We start from the raw sequence: 8949 nt of genomic DNA, 5'->3' as shown, positions 1-8949 counted from the left end.
GCAGGTTCAAGAACAGCCTAAGCATGTAGCAAGCCTCACAGCAACCTAGAGAGATCCTGTTCAAAACAAAAAAAATAAAAAGGACCAAGGGATCAGCTCAGAGATAGAATGCCCCTGGTTCACTACGCAGGCATACAAATACAAATAGTACATGCTAGAAAGGGGTGGCAATTGTTTTAGGGTCTTAGCGTATAAGCCATCATGGCACTTCTCTGTTGAGGGATGGACAAAAGATTCCCCGTGCCTATTGCATCAAGTCTGGGCTTCTCAAGAGTCTGCATAGTCTGACCCATTTCAACAGTCCAGCTGAGGAACCCCGACCTGCTACAAGCCCCCCATGGGTTACATTTAACCTCACTCGCTGAGAATGCATGGTGTTCTTTGCACCTCGTTTATTTAGCATTGAATGTCCAGTGTTCTGTGCTGCCAGTTTAAATTTTAGCCATGTTGAAATGTGCCACCTAAGTTCATCCTCTCAGGGCAGGGAAGCCAGTCCTTACGGCTTGTCCTACAGCAAGCTTCCACTTTTTTTTTTTTTTTTTTTTTTTTTTTTTTAGTACTGGAGATGGGACCCAGGGGCATTCTTTGTTTTGAAATAGGGTCTCACTAGGTTGCAGAGCTGATGCTGGCTGAGAACTGGTGATCCTTCTGTCTCAGCCTCCCAAATACTGGATTACAAGCACGTGCAACCACACAACCACGCCCAGCTGAGCTTCTACTTCTGTGATGGGCTGAGCCCTTCCTCCCTCGCCCCAAACTTTCTATGTCTTAATTTCCAGAACTTTCAACTTTTATCTTTGGAAAATGGTCGTTGCAGGTGAAATTAAGACTTTAGGAAGGAAGAGAGGATCTTGGGTTATCTGAGTGGGCCTTAAATGCTGTCACAAGTGTGCTTATGGGAAGAGAAAATGGCACGTTCCATACACAGTGTAGAGGAGGTTTTGTTGTGACCATGGAGGCAGAGGCTGGACTGCTGTGCTCACAAACCAAGGAAACCCTGCAGCCACCAGAAGCTAGAGAAGGCCGAGAAGGGACGCTCCCTAGAGCTGACCATGGGGGTGTGATGCTTGAGGAAGGATGTCTGGCCTTCACAAATGCCAGAGAATAGACTTCTGTTGCATCAAGCCACCAAGTTTGTGGTGATTCATTACAGGAAATTAACACACACTGGGGATTCTTGAATGTTTACTCTATTGGGTACAGGTAAGCACCTAATGGCTTCCTACTATTCCCTGTGTGACTCCCCAAATAGATTGGTTATAAATTCCTGGTAGGCTGTTAAAGTTGACTGGCACTGATATGGCTGTAGAATGTCACCAAATGCTTTTGGAATAATTTATTGGTTGTTTAAATATACTGAAACAAATTGCTGGATGTATTTATGATTTATTAACAGTTGATGTTCTTGCTTCAGGTAAATAGTGTACCTCTAGAATGAACTCGTGGCTCTATTTTCTCTGAAGCTGTGCTTAAGGGCACAGTGAATGCACGTCTTTTTTATCTGGTGCAATCTCTGCCACATCTGTACGTCGCTGTGTGGTGAGTTTTGGGTCCCTGGTTTGCTGACACACCTGCAGTCCACTCTCATCTGTGAGGGAATGTTAGCTTTGAGCCTGGACCCTGCTCATATTTTTCCTCTTTCCAGAGTAAAGGGACCTAAGGAGGGCTTATGAGGTGGCAGCATTGTGTGTCGGCTTAGCATGTTGGGTAATGCAGCTCCCAAGAGGCTAGTGGATTAGCAGGTACAAGAATACTCAAAGCCAGAACTCATCAAGCCAACACATTTTTTAAACACATATTCATTGTATAAATGAATAGGTCTTATTATGAATTTATATATGAATATACAATCCATTGATCATATCCACACTCTCTATCCACTCATGCCCTCTCCTTTATCCCCCACCCAATCCCCTGGGCATCTTTCCCTGTCTCTAATAGTCTTTTCCCTATTTCAGGTCATTTTTTAGGCTTCCCCATATGAGATAAAATACGCAGTACTTGCCCATTTCTGACTTATTTTGTGCAACATCAACATACTGTCCTTTAGTTCCATCTGTTATTTTCTTTCTTTTTTTTTTTTTTTTTTTTGGTGGTACTGGGTTTCCTGGAAGCCCTTCTATCTCCAGGCTACACTCCCAGACCTATTTTTACATTTTTATTTGGAAACAGGGTCTCTTAAGCCAGCGCGCGCGGCTAGCTTTGAACCTGCGCGATCCTCCTGTCTCTGCCTCCCAAGCGCGGGGATTACAAGCGTGCGCCACCACGCCTGGCCATCTGTTATTTTCTGCAAATGACAGGATTTCATTCTTATTTATGGCTGAATAAAACTCGTGTGTGTGTGTGTGTGTGTGTGTACACCGTACTTTACTTACTTTACTTGGTTATTGTGAATACTGCCCCAGTAAACATGGGTGTTTAGGGGTCTCTTTTGTATCCTGAATTCATTTCCTTTGGGTATATATCCAAGAGTGCTACTGCTGGATCATATGGTAGTTCTATTTTTAGTTTTCTGAGGATCTGCCCTACTGTTTTCATAGTGACTATACTAATTTACATTCTTACCAATAGAGTAAAGGGTTAATTTTTGTCCACATTCTTACCATCATTTTGGGTTTTTTTTTTTTGTACTATCGATTTTAATTTCCTGATGGTTTAATATTTTGAGTGTTTTCATATATTTATTGGCCATTAGTACATTATGGTTTTGTGTGTGTGTGTGTGTGTGTGTGTGTGTTTGTGTGTGTGTGTGGAGAGAGAGAGAGAGAGAGAGAGAGAGAGAGAGAGAGAGAGAGAGAATGAATATGAATTAAATCTAGTAATGGTCTGGATCTGAGCTATATCCCTATATCCTCAGCCTTATTTTGAAATGGGGCCTTGCCAAGTTAACTGCGTTACCCTTGAACCTGTCATCCTCCTATCTCAGCCTCCCAAGTACTGGGATTACAAGTATGCACCACCATGCCTAGCCTATACTTCTTTTGAGAACTATCTATTCAGGCCATTTACCCTTTTAAATTAAATTTCTTATTGTTTTTATTAAGTTTTTTGAGTTTCTTTTTTGCAGTACTAGGGATGGAACTGGGGAATTCTACCTCCAACCTACACCCCAGCCCTACTTTTTATTCTTTATTTTGAAGCAGGGTCTCACTAAATTGCAGAGGGCCTCACTAAATAGCTGAGGCTGTCCGCGGACTGCAATCCTCCTGTCTCTGCCTCCCAAGTACTAGAATTACAAGTGTGTGCCACCACATCTGGCCTTGAGTTCTTTATCTATTCTGGATATTAATCCTCTGTCAGATAATAGTAAAGATTTTTTCCATGGATCCCAGGAGCTCCTTGACCCTAAAGGCTGTCTCTTCACTTTGTTGACTGTTCCCTTAGTTGTGCAGCTTTTTAATTTGATACAGTCCCATCTGTAAATTCTTGCTCTTGTTTTCTGAGCTATTGAAGTCTTAACTATTAAATCATTACCTATGCCAATATCTTGAAGTGCTTCTATTACTTTTTCTTCTGGTTTTAAAGTTCCAGGCCTTACATTAAGGTCTTAGATCCATTTGGAGTTGGTTTTTGTACTGAAGGAGAGATGGGGGTCAAGTCTTAGTATTCTAAATGTGCACATCTCATTTTTTCAGCACTATTTGTCTTTTCTCCAATGTACATTTTTAGCACCTTTGTTGATAAATCAGCTGAAGATGCATAGATTTATTTCTGGGTCCTCTATTCTATTCCATTGATCCACATGTCTATTTTTATGATAATACTATACTGTTTTGTCACTATAACTCTGGAGTATAATTTGAAGCTGGGTATCGGTAAGCCTCTAATATTACTCTTTTTGCTCGGGATTGCTTTGGTTACTCGGGATCTTTTTTTCTTCCATATGAACTTTAGGACTTTTATTTTTAGTTCTGTGAAGAACATCACTGGTATTTTGATGAGGAGTGAATCTGTGGACTGCTTTCAGTACTATGGCAATTTTGACAATACTGACTTCCCCAACCTGTGAGCATGGGAGGTCCCCCCACCTTCTAGCCAACACTGCCTTCCCCCGATGGTGCCCAGACTGTGTGGAGCAGAATCTCCAGTTCCTCAGCATTGTCTTCTAAAATATGACTGGATGGAGAATGAAGCACAATACTTTCACTTGACAATTATCTGACAGCCCTTTGAAACTATTCGTTTTTAAGAGAGTTAAATTTCCAAAATTTAATTCCACCATGATTAGGGGTTTGGGACTAATTTTAGTTTGACCACTCACTATAACTTTCATGTGTTCACAAAAGAAATTCATCATAGAATTCTGATGGGAGGAATCATAGTTTGCTTATGCCTGGTCCCAACCTTTAGATATTTAGAACCTCCTCTGAGGTACATAAATATTTAGGAATCTGAAATGCAGAGGAAAGTTCAGCTAAAGATTTGTCTACAGGAGATTGAAAAGAGGCAGGTTGGTTCACCACAAGGCTAGTCTCTGGAGACAGATGAAAACATTTGATCAACTTAATCTACAACTTTATTTTAGACTGCTAATTAGGAACCCATGGGGTTATTCTAAGGGAACTTCAATAGTGTTTCTAATCAAGGGGACACTGGCATCAAATAACTAGTGGTTTCTGCCTGTCTCTATGAGAAGGGCAGTTTAGGTACTATAAAAAATAATTGCGTCCCCTACTCTGCTTTTTAAAATAATATTGTCCCCAAGAGAGGTAAGCTTGTGCAAGTCTTGGTCTGTTGCTATTCTGGCCTCTGAGAAAGAATTCATGTAAGCAAAATTCTCTTGATAATTTTTCCTGGTTCAGGGATCCCCAAAATGTATGCGCTTAGATCTACATAGCCATATTTTATTGTAGCACCTTTGTTAATTTGCCTTAGGTTGAAGAAAACCTTGGTAGGGGAGTTTTTTTAGTTGTAAAATTCCTATGGGCACAAAAAAGGTCAATCTACTTTACAAAAAGCAGTCATTTATAACAATCAAATTCATCTGATTTGCTTCTGAATATCTTTTCAATACTCTAAGTTGACTTTCTTTTAAACTAATTTCAGGGCGGTATCTCTCAATATTCTATTCTGTGATGCTGGGGATGGAACCCAGCACCTTGCACATGCTAGGCAAGCGTTCTACCACTGAGTACACCTCCAGTCTTCCCAATATTCAGTTCTGTAGGAGGAACAGGTAGGTAATCGATAATAATTCTGCCCCTAACCAGAACCATGTCTGGTATAACTACATTTAAGAGGTTTAGGAATAATTTTAGGCATTTTGTTGCATTTGTTGGTTTATCAGTGCCCTTTGATTCATATACAGGAACTGTCAATTAGGCATGCCATCTGATCTTGGTCTGGCTTTTTAAAATCGCTTTATAGCATTTGTCAACATACCACATCAAAAATCAGAGTGGGCAAAGCAAATTCCATTTGTAAGTAGCATGAGAAAGCACTTCCTCCATTTATATGCATTTCTAATAATTTTCTGTGGTTCTAAGATGAACTGGATGCTCCCTACCAAATGCAATGCATACTTTACATTCTGCTGATCCCAGAACGTCACGCAGACTTACGATCGCCTTAGGGTTCAGGGATGACTTCACAGTGAATGTCACAGTTGAAGAGTGGCCTTGTCGGGCGGACAGGGGTCACCAGCACCGTGGAAGCAGAAACTGCCTCCTATTTATCTGGAGGTGGGAGGGAGCACGGTAGGCAGGGATGCTGCGTGGTGATATGGTAGAGCCCCCTGCAGCTCCAAGCTGTACTCTCAGCTCCATCTTGGGAGATTCCAGCCCATTGCTACAGTTCCCTCAAGAAAAGTGTGACGACAGTCCCATGCTTTTAAATTCGGAGAACTGATATTGCTTTCTTCTGCTCATTTTATGTCTTAGTTCTGTCTTTACTTCTAAATAGCCTCTGAGAATTTGGTTCTTTTGCCTTCAGACCTGCTCCTTCCTCTTGATCTGTCTTGGAGATAACTTCCGGGATGCAGATCTGCCCGTATTTTAATTCAGACTCTCCCAGAATCTGTCTCTGTGTTTTTGGGTTTCCTTCTGGGGGCAGCCTGCAGGCAGCTGGCACTGGCTTCTGACTGTTCCCAGCTCCTGGCCAGACCTTGCCTTCCTTGTGTGACAGATGGGGGTCTAGTAGTACCCAGAGAGTAAAACAGGTGACGAGAAGGGGCTGGATTACCCAGCTCCATGCTTGCTAAGCTAAGGTACTTGGAGTCTGTCCCTGATGATGGTGAGCACCTGGATGAATTTAAGTAGTAGAGTGAGAAAAATGAATACCCAGGTGAGAAAGGTGACCTTGGTGGTCTGCCGGGAAATAAGTGAAGCATGGGGGAGCAGTTAGGAAGCTGGGCAAGGCTCGAGTGAGAGCTGAGGAATGAGGTCACAGCAGAGAGGAGGGAAGAAGAGAGTCATGAGATTTTAAAGGGTAAAGTGTGTGAGAAGTGGTGACTTGATGTAAAAGGAGGAATCAGGAGAGAGAGAGAGGTTAAGGGAGTAAGGGAGGATCCTCGTAACCAGGATCATGGGAGGATGATCAGGCTCATGGAGGAAGGTGAGTAACAGGACATCAGTGGATCTAGTCATGGCATGTCTTGGGTTTGGGGCTCCGATGTGGGGAATCCAAGTAGAGCAGCCCAGTAGACTGTTGAAAGTACAAGGAGAGGAGGCTAAATACACAGAGCTAGGAGTTGTCTTTGGTACCCATATGTTGTGGTAGAATTTGATTCAACCCTTAAAATTATAATTATCAAGACTAAATAAAGGCTGGGTGTGGTGGCACATGGTTCTAATCCCAGCAGCATTCAGGAGGCTGAGACCGGAGGATCGCGGTTCACGGACAGCCTCAGCTACTTAGCGAGGCCCTTCGCAACTCAGTGAGATGCTGTTAAAAAAAATTTTTTTAAAGACTAAAGAATAGCACTGGAGGTATAGCTTGGAGGTACAGTGCCCCTGGGTTCCATCCCCAGTACTGCAAAAAAAAAAAAAAAAGACTAAATAGAAACATGAGAACATGAAAAGAGAGGGCTACAACATTTTATTTTATGATTTCAGCCACATAAAATTATGTTTTTAATAGAGAAAAATGAGAATGGAAAAATTGAACATAGCAGATTTGTTAAGAGGGTGGGTTCTTTTTAAATTTAATTATTTGTATCCTGCTTCTTTCCCAAAGAAGAATTTGCAATGTCATTACTTTGTTAATTTTTTAAAAAAATATTTCTGATGTTGTGATGTTGTTTGTATAATACATTAAATATTGCGGGGGCTGCTGGAGTGTGGGTGTAAAGAAGTTAATATGAGATATGATATGAGAAAGTAATTCGTGAGCTTCAATGTGAACGATTATTGTAATAAGAATAGCTTTATTTTTTGCCTATCTTTAATGTGATATTTTCATCATTAGTATATGGATTCTCTATCATCCTGAATATCATATTGAACTGAATTTCAGGAATTTTTCTGAAAACGCGGAATACAAATAAAGCACAAGTAGAAATTTCTTGTTCAAGCCGGGCATGGTAGCACATGCTTATAATCCCAGCATTTGGGAGGCCGAGACAGGAGGATCATGGTTCGCAGACAGGCTCAGCTACTTAGTGAGGCCCTTCACAACTCAGTGAGACCCTGTTTCAAAATAAAGGATAAAAATAGGGCTGGAGGTGTAGCTTGGAGGCAGAATGCCCTGGGTTCTATCCCCAGTACCACAAAAAGAAAAGAAAAGAAAAGAAAAGAAAAGAAAAGAAAAGAAAAGAAATTTATTGTTCAAAATTTGCTTGGATTATAAGATTTATTTGTTAAACAACATTTATAGGCCAGGGTCTGTGATGATGCATAAAAGTAGTAAAACATACTGTCTATTTTTGGTGATTCTTAGAGTTTGGTGCAGAGATGAAGAGTGATAAGTGAGATCATGAGCCCTTGCCCATAATTCTAAAGGCGCATAACAAAGAGGCACTCGGGTGCGGGCGTGGTGGTGCACGCTTGTAATCCCGTGCTTGGGAGGCTGAGACAGGAGGATCTCACAGGTTCAAAGCCAGCCTCAGCTACTTAGTGAGGCTCTCAGCAACTTAGTGAGACCCTGTTTCCAAATAAAGTATAAAATAGCTCTGGGAGTATAGACCGGAGGTAGAAAAACCCCACCCTCAGTACCACACACACACACAAAAAGAGGCCCTTGGTGGCTTTCAGAGGAGAAGGTATCTGCAGTGAATCTTGAAAAAGTATCAAGAAATTGAGTCAAGGGTCAAATGGGGCACCTTCTAAGAAGGAGAAGCAACCTCTCAGAAGTTTACGAGGGAGTGACAAGTCTGGGGAACTGCAAAGCTCACCTGCCAAGAGCTGGTGCAGACAGGAAGTGCTATGAAGGTAGATACCAGGTCCAGATGATTTTACTTTCTATGCCCAGGATTTGGACTTGGCCCTAGAGGAAGTGGGAAGTTGGAAGGCTTCAACAAAGGAAATAATATGATTAGAAAGATCAGTCCAGATGTAGTAAGCTGAATCAATTGGAAGGTAAGGAGGATGAGAAGAAGAGATGGAGAGGAGAGATAATCATGCAAAGGAGCCAGCAATACGTGGTGACTGAAGAAGCCAAAGGAAAGAGAAGCGCCAAGGATGAGCCCTGGGTTTCTGGATTGGGAAATAAAGGTTCCTGCTCCCCAAGAAGGGGGAAACAGGAGGCAGAGCAGGCATTTGTAGGCAGATGTAAGTTTGGTTTGGGTATGCTGAGTCTGTGGGATAGCCATGTGATAGGAAACATCTAGAGGTTTGCAATATATACCAATCCAGAACTTAGATGATGGATTTGGTATTTCAGATTCTATCACTGTGAACAAAATACCTGATAAGCACAACTCCAGAGGAAGAAAGGTTTATTTAGACTCCCAATTTCAGAGGTTCAGTCCATAGTCAGCCAGCTCTAAGGCAAAAACTGCGGGGGCAAGGCATG

Source organism: Muscardinus avellanarius, assembly GCF_963383645.1.
Source record: "Muscardinus avellanarius genome assembly, chromosome: 5".
In the NCBI taxonomy this organism is placed as follows: Eukaryota; Metazoa; Chordata; class Mammalia; order Rodentia; family Gliridae; genus Muscardinus; species Muscardinus avellanarius.
The sequence above is the reverse complement of the archived record's forward strand: the minus strand, read 5'-3'. Positions refer to the sequence as shown.